Source organism: Argopecten irradians, chromosome 3, assembly GCF_041381155.1.
Source record: "Argopecten irradians isolate NY chromosome 3, Ai_NY, whole genome shotgun sequence".
In the NCBI taxonomy this organism is placed as follows: Eukaryota; Metazoa; Mollusca; class Bivalvia; order Pectinida; family Pectinidae; genus Argopecten; species Argopecten irradians.
Window position 1 is genome coordinate 897,390 of NC_091136.1, and position 16,064 is coordinate 913,453.

The window sequence follows — 16,064 nt, forward strand, 5'->3', positions numbered from 1 at the left end:
CTTCGTTCCCAGCCTAAACCGTCCGGATTACGAGTTTTCCGGACTGCCGAATTCCGTGTTCTTAGTCAATTAAATTGTCACGTACAATTTAAATTGTTAAATTGTTAAATTGTTACTCCCCTTGACCTTGAAATCGATGATAGGCTTTTATGTAATCTACGTGTATCATAATTTATACTTCGTTTGTTATGTTTTATAGGTATTTTTTTATATCATTACATTAAGAATATTGAATAAACGTATTTCTTTTTCAAAATACGAAACCTTAAGCCATTGTTAATTGTGTACTATGTATGCATATAGCTACGTATTCCACTCTTGATCTGTCGTACGGCAAATTGCCTAACAAAGGATCAATATAATCTACGTTCTATGATAACAAATAGTTGTGAACATTTTACTAACTCACGTAATTGTTATTTTGTATTATGTGTGTTTTTAATGACCATTCCTACAAGTCTTTGCTTTCTGACTTACAGACGTGTGTAACAACCACGCGCCCGTTCACGTCTAACTTCATCCACAATATCACACACGTGTAAATGCCATGTGCCGTAGCCTTTATATCTTATACCACAGATGATGAATTCGAATAGATTCACATACATTTAAAATTCTTATTAATTTTGTGAGTATTATCTCACTTTATTGTATCCGATACTCATAGCGATATATTCTGCATGCGAAACAAGTAAGGTATCTACAGCATACGTACCCGTACCCAAGCTCAAACTGCATGTTTAAAAGCGTGTTGCTAAACATATATTGCGTATCTTAATAACAACACTGAAGTTTGATCTCCTATAGAAAACCAATGAACCGTTACATGACTGCATGTACCCGTGTGAAAGGTGTTCAGGTAAACGCCCGTGACTATGACCTGGCAGCCGTCGTTATGACAACACACTCAGTGTCAAGTGATTGTGTGTAATGTACACATGACTGTAGCTGGCCTTGGATTTTCTCGGCACATGGCGACAACATATTGTCCGGATTATTGCGGGAATTTATTAACGAAAATGACATTCCGTTCCCAAAATGGAGTTCCGGATTCGGAATACGAATTTCCGGACTAGTGAGTATAAATAATGTTACGGAAATCCGTTCCCTGACATTTCCGTTCGGATTGTGAGTTTTCCGGACTACCGGCGTCCGGATTATCGCGGGTCCACTGTATTTGCTTATAAAATTTGAATCTGATTGTAAATAATAAACTTGATTATTAACAAAATCAATCCGATTCACTTCATCAGTACCCTAAATGTGTTTTTTATATCGCCGGTATTCATTCTACTTGACGCATGCGCGGCAGCAGTTTTTGCAACCATGACTGAGGAAAAACTGCAATATTTTTTCCAAAATTAAATATCTACAATTATGTTGTAACAGTTATAGTCAAAGTTTACATCACGGTAGCTTACATTACGGTCACTGTTCTATCAGGTTGTTTATATTTCTTAGCTGAAGTGCGAGATGAAGTAAACATAATCCTAACTTCCGCAGTATGTATCCTTGCGATTACAAAACCAAATCATATATATGACTTAATGTGATTATTGTAAATAAATATCATAGCTTCCATAGGCCTTAAAGAACGAATTTTGAGAGGAAATGGTCACGTTCTTTTGACAGTGTACCTAGTCAAGCCAAGGATTTGTAACTACCGTGTCCTTGGTCAAGCAGATACATGTTTTATTGATAAAAATTTTCATTACAATGAATGATAATAATACAGAAATGGTCAACTTACACTTAATCAGTGATTTATATTTCTTATCAAGAAAAATCGAGTGTTCTGCAAGAAAAACATCTCCGTGAAACGCATGCAGTATTGTAAGGGAGGTAACTCGAAGTACAAGTACAATAAATCTATGTAAAACAGAATAGATATATGTATTTATCTTTTGGACATAAATAAAATAAAATAAAATATGGAATAAAATGAAATATAAAACACAATGTAGGCTTACATCAATTCTACTAGATGAAAGATATTTTAACGATAGTCAGTAAAAGTAGTTTCTAAAAAATGAAATGAGAAAAAGTAGTTTATTTTATTAATTTATCCCGTTTACATCTGAGAAATCATGATTTAATATTAAGATTGATATATTAAGTCATTGTTTAATATTTTTCAAAATATTACTGGAGAAGTGCAACTATTTAAAAAAATCATGAAGAGAAAGATATACCTTGCATGTGGATACTAATACAGTGATTATTATTATCATTATTACATGTATATATATTTACCAATTATATGACTTTGTGTTGATTTTGATATTTAACAATAATGAATAAACTTTACCTAAAGGTCACATGAATCAAATAGCCAAATACTTTCAACTGACTTCATGTCATTAGTGCAGATGATCTTATACATTATTAGAACTGTAAAATTCATTACAAAGAATGGGGCTTTAAAGTATGTCCAAAAATTGAATCAATTGCATTGACCTTTATTCAAAGTCACGGGGTTCAAAATAAGCTATTTGTAACAACTTCCTGTCAATATTATAGCTAAGAGGACTGATATTAAACCTGTGTTATGTTTGTATTTTAAGTGCATCCAAATTTGTCCTTATATGTGACCTGGTATGAATTTTAGAAAAAAAAAACCTAGTACATGTATTTTTATATTTATGACCTTTTATACAGTATATTGACCATTGTCCTTTGGATCTTATACTTAGATGATAGCATTAATAGATCAAAAATACCAGGTAGCAAGTGACCAATGCGTTCGATTGAACCCTTGTATTTTTTTTTAATCTTTGTAATGTATATATAAAAATAACAAAGGTATATAAACATCCAAGGAGTTTAATGAAAGACTTAAAAGGGCATGGTTATAAGGACAGATGGTAGAAAAGGTCAGTATGATGAAGTATTTCAAGTATAAAACAACCGACGGGAAAGCTTAGTTCAGCATTAGTAAAAGGCCAACTGTTGCTGATGGATATTTTGTTATGAAATTTATTTCAAATATTACGTCTAGAAAATATACAGTATGACAGTTAACTTAAGACACCTGATGTAATGTTTGCATAATTTGCAGCATTTAACACTTCCTTTGGGATAAGATCATTGGAGAATACCGGTATGTGCATGGACTTTGAGGAAGCTGTTTTATGCTTTATCTTAATTAACAAAATACCATATAGTTTTGAAATTGGGACAATTGCATGTCTTTTTCATGATTTTGAATAACACCTCCTTCAGTACTTACAGTACTTTGATTATATATTTTTCCCCATTTTCATATTTTATTTTTGTAATGACCAACTTGTATAGATCTGAATTATAAAGCAGGACTGTAAAGAAATATTATTGAGGCCCCAACAGGAGCACATTTCATATTGTGTGCAATAGTTATATATAAACTACATTAAAATACTAATATTATTGTTAAAAATTTACTCAAAATATACAATATAAAAATTTCATCCAGTCAAAAAAGATATATTATTAATAATTAAAAAAATAACCTTTTCAATAAGAATCGGATCGAAAAAAAACCACCAAAAACATTATAGCAAAATTGTCATGCTGTACCAGTGTTCGTATATAGTAAGTCCGGGGTTGTTGGGTCAAACATGGCTGGCCACACACTACTCTCGTCCTGTTTCAATGCCAATTATTCAAAAATTATTTTTTAGGAAGTTGTGCAGAGTTGAAATGGAATTGAAAAAAAAATATAAATATTTTCCCATTTGTATTGTTCATATTTTTTTAAGCAAACCATTCGGAGAAGACAGCTAGGTGATGTTTGTATAAAACCAGTCATTTAATCAGATTTTAGGAAAAAAGTAAATAAAGATTTTGCCATCTCATCAAATTGTTTGAAATCTGTACAGCTGGGAGCAGGCTGACATAGCCGTTTCACACTGTTCTGTTAACCTTACATTTGATTAATCTATGTTTCTACAAACACCCTCCACACATTGTCCAGCCCAGGGAAGAGCCATTCTCAATGAAAACTACAAATATATAAAAGCAGAGACGAAAGATAAATATTGGTATACAGCTAGCTAGTTAAACCAGTCTTGCTTGTTCGCTAGTTTCTTATATAAGTAGGTGCTTTTCTCACAGTCTACATATACACACTCTAGCTAAGATTGGGCAATGTGTGAGGGATGGACTGGCCTATTTTTGTGACCCAATATCAATATTGACTTCCAGTCATCGACCAGTGTAGGGGAGAACATGACGAATTCCAATCCATAGTGTAAGTAGAGCCATGATAATACAACCATGAACACAGTATACATGTACTGAATGATCCAGTGCTGATTATACAATACACTCTTAATTAACACAATTTTTAACAATAAAATCCCATAATATAAATGAACATTTTCATTTAACAAGCAAATTTCAGTAGACATCTCAAAACGTATGTATAGTGATTATATACTTTAATGTCATTAAAAAAACCAACAGTATTGCAATTGCATGATCGTACTTTTTGACCCCCCCCCCCCCTTATCAAAGAGTAAGAAATATGAAAATTAATAGAACAAGAGATCCCAGAGGGATCTTGGCGCCCACCAAAGAATGATCTATGTCTGACAATGGAAAGAGGGACCTTTTCTCTGCTTTTCTAACTTTTGCAAACATACTACATATAAAAATTTGAGATAGATCCCTTCAGTACTTTCTAAGAAATAGCAGTAACAAACTTCAAATTTCAAAATCCAAGATGGCTCCTTGGCGGCCATCTTGTTGATCGATCGGTCCCAAATCGAAATATGCACAACTAGGGCCCTAGGGGAACCTATATATGAAATTTGAGAAAGATCCTTTCAGCACTTTCTGAGAAATAGCGATAACAATGTTTAACTTTCAAAATCCAAGATGGCTCCTTGGCCGCCATCTTGTTGATCGATCGGTCCAAAATCAAAATATGCACAACTAGGACCCTAGGGGAACCTACCCCGGTATGTATCAAATTTGAGACAGATTCATTCAATACTTTCAGAGAAATAGCGATAACAAACTTTAAGTATCAAATTCCAAGATGGCAGCCTTGCGGCCATTTTGTTGACCGATCGATCCAAAAACGCATTATGCACAACTAGAGCTCTAGGGGAACCTACATATGAAGTTTGAGAAAGATCCCTTCAGTACTTTCTGAGAAATAGTGATAACAATCTTTAACTATCAAAATCCAAGATGGCTGCCTGGCGGCCATTTTATTGACCGATCGGTCAAAAATTCAATATGCACAACAAGGGCCCTAGGGGAAGCTATATATGAAATTTGAGAAAGATCCCTTCAGCACTTTCTGAGAAATAGCGATAACAAACTTTAAGTAACAAAATCCAAGATGGCTGCCTGGCGGCCATCTTGTTAACTAATTGGTCCAATAACGCATTATGCACAACTAGAGCCCTAGGGGAACCTACATATGAAATTTGAGAAAGATCCCTTCAGTTCTTTCTGAGAAATAGCGATAACAATCTTTAACTATCAAAATCCAAGATGGCTGCCTGGCGGCCATTTTGTTGACCGATTGGTCCAAAAACGCATTATGCACAACTAGAGCCCTAGGGGAACCTACATATGAAATTTGAGAAAGATCCCTTCAGTACTTTCTGGGAAATAGCGATAACAAACTTTAAGTAACAAAATCCAAGACAGCTGCCTGGCGGCCATTTTGTTGACCGATTGGTCCAATCACGCATTATGCACAACAAGAGCCCTAGGGGAACCTACATATGAAATTTGAGAAAGATCCTTTCAGTACTTTCTGAGAAATAGCGATAACAATCTTTAACTATCAAAATCCAAGATGGCTGCCTGGCGGCCATCTTGTTGACCGATTGGTCCCAAAATGCAATATGCACAAATAGAGCCCTAGGGAAACCTGCATATGAAATTTGAGAAAGATCCCTTCAGTACTTTCTGAGAAATAGCGATAACAAGAATTGTTAACGGACAGACGGACGGACGGACGGAAGGACGGACCACGGACCACGGACAAAAAGCGATTTGAATAGCCCACCATCTGATGATGGTGGGCTAAAAATGTGGGACAGATTGTCCTGATCTATTTGTAGCTATATATATCTGCTCATTTTTTATTATTTTACTTTAGACTTAATTGTCACTCCATTTTCACTATACACAACCAGTTTTCTCCTTTTTTTTTTTACTGCTGGTCGATCCTACTGTAAAGACTGGCTGATCCTAAAATTATTGGTCCTGACTGAATGTTACTGGTCCTGACTGAATGTAACTGGTCCTGACTGAATTATCTTACTGTCCTTACTGAATGTAACTGGTCCTGACTGAATGTTACTGGTCCTGGTCCTGACTGAATGTAACTGGTCCTGACTGAATGTTACTGGTCCTGACTGAATGTAACTGGTCCTGACTGAATGTTACTGGTCCTGGTCCTGACTGAATGTTACTGGTCCTGACTGAATGTAACTGGTCCTGACTGAATGTTACTGGTCCTGACTGAATGTAACTGGTCCTGACTGAATGTTACTGGTCCTGGTCCTGACTGAATGTAACTGGTCCTGACTGAATTATCTTACTGTCCTTACAAAGTTACAATTCCTTCTTCACCCTTATATATATTTTTTATATAATTACAAAAATATACTAGCAAAGTAATAGTTTCACTAACAAAATATATCTGCATATAATCCTGTATCTGGATCAAAAGCTGTAGGTCAAAGGACCAGCTACAAACAAAAATTGTCTGCTCTACTATACAGTTGTTGGTCACAGGCAGATGGACAGGCGCTAATTTCGAATGCTGTACACAACATTTCTGAGAAAAAAATATTTCCATTATTTCTTATTTGATTCATGGAAGTGAATGCACATGAGGTTATCAGGTTGTCCACCTGACACAGTTTGGTCTGAACAGATTTACACCTGTCTGCCTGACTGTATGTCTATCACTGTAAGGCCGTAACTGACCGGGAGATCAATCTTGACCAATTAATTGTTACCCAGTGATGTATATATAACTTCACATCTGGCCAGAGTACCTGGAGGGCAGTTGGACTAAACTGTAACTGGTATGTAATGTTTTTTTCTGATCTGATACAGTACATGATTGGTCAGTATAAATATTCAGACACAATAAATTCACCTACAATATTCTAGAGGGCGTGGTTCTAGATCATAGACTGATCAACCCTTTAAAATCAGTAGTTCAGTTGTATTTCCCCCTAATATCTTTTTGCTCATTAAATTACCTTCTCCCTGGGCAGCTTTTGATATCATGTTTATGAGTTTAATGCTGTTCATATCAACAATACGATTTTTGTCATAATAATTCATGACATAAGAATTAGCAACATGTTCCAAACTTCTAATGCGGAGATAAGTCTATATATAGATAGCAATAAAAAGAAGGAATTCAACCAATAAAACTGTCATCATAATTCAGAAAGGAAAAATAAGCCACCAAAGAGACAAGTCTGCATGAATTGGCGACCTTAGAAAAAAGGCAAAGACCAGGTGTTTTTAGAGAGTAAGCACTGCTACAGTGATAACACACCATCAGATATATTATATCGATCGGATATCTACAGTGATAACACACCATCAGATACATTATATCGATCTGATACACCAATTTTAGATGATTGGCGTTGTATCTATGTTAACAAGGTACATCATTGTAACTATCTTCTAAACTGACTAATACAACCTTTTGTGTCCTTCATAATATACATAATCTAGAATCGACACCTCGTAACCATGGATACAGTGTCAACTTCCATCAAAATGGGAAAATAAAGCTATTACAATGATTTCTGGTTGAGTGAACAATTGACACAGCACAAGGTGATGAAAGGAAGCCATTAGTACTCACATAAAGTCTGAAATAATTTTGAACCATTTCTCATAAAATATGTAACCATGTTTTCTCAGGCTTAATGCACAGAAACCTACCTGCCTCACCTAACATTGTGAATAGGTCATTCCTATAACACCTTAGGGGAGATTCTATGGACAACATACAGGTAAAGAAAATCCATCTTATATCGTTTCTGTAACAGAATCACTCATGTAAAAAAAAGTGATAAAATTGAGATTTTCTATATTGTATATCTGTAGCTACAGGCAAGAAGGTAACCTGCCTTCATGTTCCACAGTATTCCCAGATTTAGTGTCACTTTTCAAAGTTTGGTTAGCTTAGTTTATAGTTTGTAAACAGATTATGACTATAGAAAAGTTGTTTTTTTCTGAATCATTTAAATTTGCATTACTTAATGTTTGCAAATCTTACATGATAACTTAACTCTAATTGTTCCTTCTTTAGAATTGTACATTTATAGAAATATGAAATTGTGATTTGAAGCGGACATGTTGACGATTTGTAGATCTACCTGTAGTATTGACTAGTATTGACACAGGTGTGTATCAATTATCTTGATGAAATACACCACTTATCTCCACAGATGATAAGCACCTTAGTAACAAAACCAGTTATATAACATGTGGATAATGTAGATGTTGGAGCCTTGTTTGATTCAATCCATTGTCACCAAGTGCCAGACTTAATCATAGATTTTACTTAAAAAACAAATTTGTTTAGATGAAAATTCAGAACATGACACAGCTGTAAAACGACCAGAAAAAATGAGGCTTGGTGGGAAAATATGGAAAGGTAAGACTATAGACTGGTAGGAAAAAGTACTGTAGGATATTTGTAGGTAAGACTAGACTGGCAGGAAAAAGTACTGTAGAATATTTGTAGGTAAGACTAGACTGGCAGGAAAAAGTACTGTAGGATATTTGTAGGTAAGACTAGACTGGCAGAAAAAGTACTCTAAGGATAAGGTTAAGACTATAGACTGGCAGGAAAAAGTACTGTAGGATATTTGTAGGTAAGACTAGACTGGCAGGAAAAAGTACTGTAGGATATTTGTAGGTAAGACTAGACTGGCAGGAAAAAGTACTGTAGGATCTTTGTAGGTAAGACTAGACTGTCAGGAAAAAGTACTGTAGGATATTTGTAGGTAAGACTGCAGAAAAAGACTGTAGGCAGGAAAAAGTACTGTAGGATATTTGTAGGTAAGACTAGACTGGCAGGAAAAAGTACTGTAGGATATTTGTAAGTAAGTCTAGACTGGCAGGAAAAAGTACTGTAGGATATTTGTAGGTAAGACTAGACTGTCAGGAAAAAGTACTGTAGGATATTTGTAGGTAAGACTAGACTGGCAGGAAAAAGTACTGTAGGATATTTGTAGGTAAGACTAGACTGGCAGGAAAAAGTACTGTAGGATATTTGTAAGTAAGTCTAGACTGGCAGGAAAAAGTACTGTAGGATATTTGTAAGTAAGTCTAGACTGTCAGGAAAAAGTACTGTAGGATATTTGTAGGTAAGACTAGACTGGCAGGAAAAAGTACTGTAGGATATTTGTAGGTAAGACTAGACTGGCAGGAAAAAGTACTGTAGGATATTTGTAAGTAAGTCTAGACTGTCAGGAAAAAGTACTGTAGGATATTTGTAAGTAAGTCTAGACTGGCAGGAAAAAGTACTGTAGGATATTTGTAAGTAAGTCTAGACTGGCAGGAAAAAGTACTGTAGGATATTTGTAAGTAAGTCTAGACTGGCAGGAAAAAGTACTGTAGGATATTTGTAGGTAAGACTAGACTGGCAGGAAAAAGTACTGTAGGATATTTGTAGGTAAGTCTAGACTGGCAGGAAAAAGTACTGTAGGATTTTTGTAAGTAAGTCTAGACTGGCAGGAAAAAGTACTGTAGGATATTTGTAGGTAAGACTAGACTGTCAGAAAAAAGTACTGTAGGATATTTGTAGGTAAGACTAGACTGGCAGGAAAAAGTACTGTAGGATTTTGTAGTAAGTCTGACGCAGAAAAGTACTGTAGGATATTTGTAAGTCTAGACTGGCAGGAAAAAGTACTGTAGGATATTTGTAAGTAAGTCTAGACTGGCAGGAAAAAGTACTGTAGGATATTTGTAGGTAAGTCTAGACTGGCAGGAAAAAGTACTGTAGGATATTTGTAGGTAAGACTAGACTGGCAGGAAAAAGTACTGTAGGATATTTGTAGGTAAGACTAGACTGGCAGGAAAAAGTACTGTAGGATATTTGTAGGTAAGACTAGACTGGCAGGAAAAAGTACTGTAGGATATTTGTATAGACTGACTCAGGAAAAAGTACTGTAGGATTTTGTAGTAAGCTAGACTGGCAGGAAAAAGTACTGTAGGATATTTGTAGTAAGACTAGACTGCAGGAAAAAGTACTGTAGGATATTTGTAGGTAAGACTAGACTGGCAGGAAAAAGTACTGTAGAGGATATTGTGTATTGTAAGACTAGACTGGCAGGAAAAAGTACTGTAGGATATTTGTAGGTAAGACTAGACTGGCAGGAAAAAGTACTGTAGGATATTTGTAGGTAAGACTAGACTGGCAGGAAAAAGTACTGTAGGATATTTGTAGGTAAGACTAGACTGGCAGGAAAAAGTACTGTAGGATATTTGTAGGTAAGACTAGACTGGCAGGAAAAAGTACTGTAGGATATTTGTAGGTAAGACTAGACTGGCAGAAAAAGTACTGTAGGATATTTGTAGTAAGTCTAGACTGCAGGAAAAAGTACTGTAGGATATTTGTAGGTAAGACTAGACTGGCAGGAAAAAGTACTGTAGGATATTTGTAGGTAAGACTAGACTGGCAGGAAAAAGTACTGTAGGATATTTGTAGGTAAGTCTAGACTGGCAGGAAAAAGTACTGTAGGATATTTGTAGGTAAGACTAGACTGGCAGGAAAAAGTACTGTAGGATATTTGTAGTAAGTCTAGACTGGCAGGAAAAAGTACTGTAGGATATTTGTAAGTAAGACTAGACTGGCAGGAAAAAGTACTGTAGGATATTTGTAGGTAAGACTAGACTGGCAGGAAAAAGTACTGTAGGATATTTGTAAGTAAGTCTAGACTGTCAGGAAAAAGTACTGTAGGATATTTGTAGGTAAGACTAGACTGGCAGGAAAAAGTACTGTAGGATATTTGTAGGTAAGTCTAGACTGGCAGGAAAAAGTACTGTAGGATTTTTGTAAGTAAGTCTAGACTGGCAGGAAAAAGTACTGTAGGATATTTGTAGGTAAGTCTAGACTGTCAGAAAAAAGTACTGTAGGATATTTGTAGGTAAGTCTAGACTGGCAGGAAAAAGTACTGTAGGATATTTGTAGGTAAGACTAGACTGGCAGGAAAAAGTACTGTAGGATATTTGTAAGTAAGTCTAGACTGGCAGGAAAAAGTACTGTAGGATATTTGTAAGTAAGTCTAGACTGTCAGGAAAAAGTACTGTAGGATATTTGTAGGTAAGACTAGACTGGCAGGAAAAGTAAGATATTTGTAGTAAGACTATGCAGAAAAAGTACTGTAGGTAAGTAAGTCTAGACTGGCAGAGAAAAACTGTAGGAGTACTGTAGGATATTTGTAGGTAAGACTAGACTGGCAGGAAAAAGTACTGTAGGATATTTGTAGGTAAGACTAGACTGGCAGGATAAAGTACTGTAGGATATTTGTAGGTAAGACTAGACTGGCAGGAAAAAGTACTGTAGGATATTTGTAGGTAAGACTAGACTGGCAGGATAAAGTACTGTAGGATATTTGTAGGTAAGACTAGACTGGCAGGAAAAAGTACTGTAGGATATTTGTAAGTAAGTCTAGACTGGCAGGATAAAGTACTGTAGGATATTTGTAAGTAAGTCTAGACTGGCAGGAAAAAGTACTGTAGGATATTTGTAAGTAAGACTAGACTGTCAGGAAAAAGTACTGTAGGATATTTGTAAGTAAGTCTAGACTGTCAGGAAAAAGTACTGTAGGATATTTGTAAGTAAGTCTAGACTGGCAGGAAAAAGTACTGTAGGATATTTGTAGGTAAGTCTAGACTGGCAGGAAAAAGTACTGTAGGATTTTTGTAAGTAAGTCTAGACTGGCAGGAAAAAGTACTGTAGGATATTTGTAAGTAAGTCTAGACTGTCAGAAAAAAGTACTGTAGGATATTTGTAGGTAAGACTAGACTGGCAGGAAAAAGTACTGTAGGATATTTGTAGGTAAGACTAGACTGGCAGGAAAAAGTACTGTAGGATATTTGTAGGTAAGACTAGACTGGCAGGAAAAAGTACTGTAGGATTTTTGTAAGTAAGTCTAGACTGGCAGGAAAAAGTACTGTAGGATATTTGTAGGTAAGACTAGACTGGCAGGAAAAAGTACTGTAGGATATTTGTAGGTAAGACTAGACTGGCAGGAAAAAGTACTGTAGGATATTTGTAGGTAAGACTAGACTGGCAGGAAAAAGTACTGTAGGATATTTGTAGGTAAGACTAGACTGGCAGGAAAAGTACTGTAGGATATTTGTAGGTAAGACTAGACTGGCAGGAAAAAGTACTGTAGGATATTTGTAGTAAGACTAGACTGGCAGGAAAAAGTACTGTAGGATATTTGTAGGTAAGACTAGACTGGCAGGAAAAGTACTGTAGGATATTTGTAGGTAAGACTAGACTGGCAGGAAAAAGTACTGTAGGATATTTGTAGGTAAGACTAGACTGGCAGGAAAAAAGATGTAGGATATTTGTTAGTAAGTCTAGACTGTCAGGAAAAAGTACTGTAGGATATTTGTAAGTAAGTCTAGACTGGCAGGAAAAAGTACTGTAGGATATTTGTAGGTAAGTCTAGACTGGCAGGAAAAAGTACTGTAGGATTTTTGTAAGTAAGTCTAGACTGGCAGGAAAAAAGTACTGTAGGATATTTGTAGGTAAGACTAGACTGGCAGGAAAAAGTACTGTAGGATATTTGTAGGTAAGACTAGACTGGCAGGAAAAAGTACTGTAGGATATTTGTAGGTAAGTCTAGACTGGCAGGAAAAAGTACTGTAGGATATTTGTAGGTAAGTCTAGACTGGCAGGAAAAAGTACTGTAGGATATTTGTAAGTAAGTCTAGACTGGCAGGAAAAAGTACTGTAGGATATTTGTAGGTAAGACTAGACTGGCAGGAAAAAGTACTGTAGGATATTTGTAAGTAAGTCTAGACTGGCAGGAAAAAGTACTGTAGGATTTTGTAAGTAAGACTAGACTGGCAGGAAAAAGTACTGTAGGATATTTGTAAGTAAGTCTAGACTGTCAGGAAAAAGTACTGTAGGATATTTGTAGGTAAGACTAGACTGGCAGGAAAAAGTACTGTAGGATATTTGTAGGTAAGACTAGACTGGCAGGAAAAAGTACTGTAGGATATTTGTAGGTAAGACTAGACTGGCAGGAAAAAGTACTGTAGGATATTTGTAGGTAAGACTAGACTGGCAGGAAAAAGTACTGTAGGATATTTGTAAGTAAGTCTAGACTGGCAGGAAAAAGTACTGTAGGATATTTGTAAGTAAGTCTAGACTGTCAGGAAAAAGTACTGTAGGATATTTGTAGGTAAGACTAGACTGGCAGGAAAAAGTACTGTAGGATATTTGTAGGTAAGTAAGTCTAGACTGTCAGGAAAAAGTACTGTAGGATATTTGTAGGTAAGACTAGACTGGCAGGAAAAAGTACTGTAGGATATTTGTAAGTAAGTCTAGACTGTCAGGAAAAAGTACTGTAGGATATTTGTAAGTAAGACTAGACTGGCAGGAAAAAGTACTGTAGGATATTTGTAAGTAAGACTAGACTGGCAGGAAAAAGTACTGTAGGATATTTGTAGGTAAGACTAGACTGGCAGGAAAAAGTACTGTAGGATATTTGTAAGTAAGTCTAGACTGGCAGGAAAAAGTACTGTAGGATATTTGTAGGTAAGACTAGACTGGCAGGAAAAAGTACTGTAGGATATTTGTAGGTAAGACTAGACTGGCAGGAAAAAGTACTGTAGGATATTTGTAAGTAAGACTAGACTGGCAGGAAAAAGTACTGTAGGATATTTGTAAGTAAGTCTAGACTGTCAGGAAAAAGTACTGTAGGATATTTGTAAGTAAGTCTAGACTGGCAGGAAAAAGTACTGTAGGATATTTGTAAGTAAGTCTAGACTGGCAGGAAAAAGTACTGTAGGATATTTGTAAGTAAGACTAGACTGTCAGGAAAAAGTACTGTAGGATATTTGTAAGTAAGACTAGACTGGCAGGAAAAAGTACTGTAGGATATTTGTAGGTAAGACTAGACTGGCAGGAAAAAGTACTGTAGGATATTTGTAAGTAAGTCTAGACTGGCAGGAAAAAGTACTGTAGGATATTTGTAGGTAAGACTAGACTGGCAGGAAAAAGTACTGTAGGATATTTGTAAGTAAGACTAACTAGACTGGCAGGAAAAAGTACTGTAGGATATTTGTAGGTAAGACTAGACTGGCAGAAAAAGTACTATAGGATCTTTGTAGGTAAGACTATAGACTGGCAGGATAAAGTACTGTAGGATATTTGTAGGTAAGACTAGACTGGCAGGAAAAAGTACTGTAGGATATTTGTAGGTAAGACTAGACTGGCAGGATAAAGTACTGTAGGATATTTGTAGGTAAGACTAGACTGGCAGGATAAAGTACTGTAGGATATTTGTAGGTAAGACTGACTGCAGGAAAAAGTACTGTAGGATATTTGTAAGTAAGACTAGACTGGCAGGATAAAGTACTGTAGGATATTTGTAGGTAAGACTAGACTGTCAGGAAAAAGTACTGTAGGATCTTTGTAGGTAAGACTAGACTGGCAGGAAAAAGTACTGTAGGATATTTGTAGGTAAGACTAGACTGGCAGGATAAAGTACTGTAGGATCTTTGTAGGTAAGACTAGACTGGCAGGAAAAAGTACTGTAGGATATTTGTAAGTAAGTCTAGACTGGCAGGATAAAGTACTGTAGGATATTTGTAGTTAAAACTAGACAGGCAGGATAAAGTACTGTAGGATATTTGTAGGTAAAAATAAACTGGCAGGATAAAGTACTGTAGGATATTTGTAGTGTTTGAAAAAGCTTCTGGTTTATTCTATATATCAAACACAGTAATACATGCACTAATTTTCCACCCCCCCCCCTCCCCAAAAAAAAAAGAGTAATAATTGAGTGTCATAATACAATAGTGAGAAGAAATCTAATTTAGTATGTAGCCATGTATAACCAGACTGAACCATTCATACACAGGGATTATAGGCAAAATCTTAAGCCTTCTGGCCATAACCTTCATAAAGCTATAACTCGGATGACTAACTGGCTGACATTTTTATGTAAATCACTTCCTTGGTGAGAAAACTCTGTTAAGTTATTTGACCTGAATTTCTGAATACAAGTAATATAACAGCCATGATTGACATAGATTTATATGAGAATTATGTAAATTGTATGTCGCCTGTTGACAAAAATGGCAAAAGAATTGCGGTCCAGGTATACAGAAGTAAAACCTTTAGTTATAAAAAGAATTTGATGACTGAACTACTGTTAGATTGCTTTTACAAGTAAGGAATATAGTCTATGGAAACATTTTGCCATCTAAAAATTTTATCCCAGTGAATCTATAGCAAATTAAAGTATTATTCTGAACAACAGTAGTTTGCAATGAGCAAATAACAAAAACTAAAGGTAAGCATTGTGTGATGAAACATCAAACTCAGAAAGACTGCCATTGGAGGCCAGAAACCTCTGAATTTCTTATAACATTATAGAGTATCCGTTCAGTGCTGATCTGTAAAGTCAGCTGCTGTAGCGATGTATTGTCATGTGTATCCCACACTCACAACAGCTTGGTAATATCAACTGCGTTACATGTGTTTTTCTACCTTGCTAAGTTGTTATACAATATTACATATGTTGAGTTTCCTGTAGATGCCTAGCAACCATTTAATACGAGTGTATTGGCAGAACACAACAGCTGCTTGTTAAAACAGCAGAGGTTTAGATCACAGGAATTTCTTTCAGGAAAATATTTGCTGCAAAAATTATTTTGGTTATTATTATTATTGTTTTTGTTGTTTTTTTTTTTTGCATAGTAAAGCAACCCTTTCTGCAAGATTACAAAAGTTATGTCCCTTCCAAAACTATATATTTCTTAGTCTAAGTATGTAAGAGTTGCTTCCCTTCAAACACAAAAACTACACTCTATTTCAAGTCCTAGGTTTA

At 35.7% G+C, this 16,064-nt stretch overlaps 1 protein-coding gene across 1 annotated transcript in view; it reads right to left on the reverse strand.

The window, feature by feature from the left end:
- Window positions 1–16,064, reverse strand: part of LOC138320189 (cell adhesion molecule DSCAML1-like) — a 103,816-nt gene that overhangs the window by 32,563 nt on the left and 55,189 nt on the right. The gene's annotated exons all lie outside the window — the stretch shown is intronic.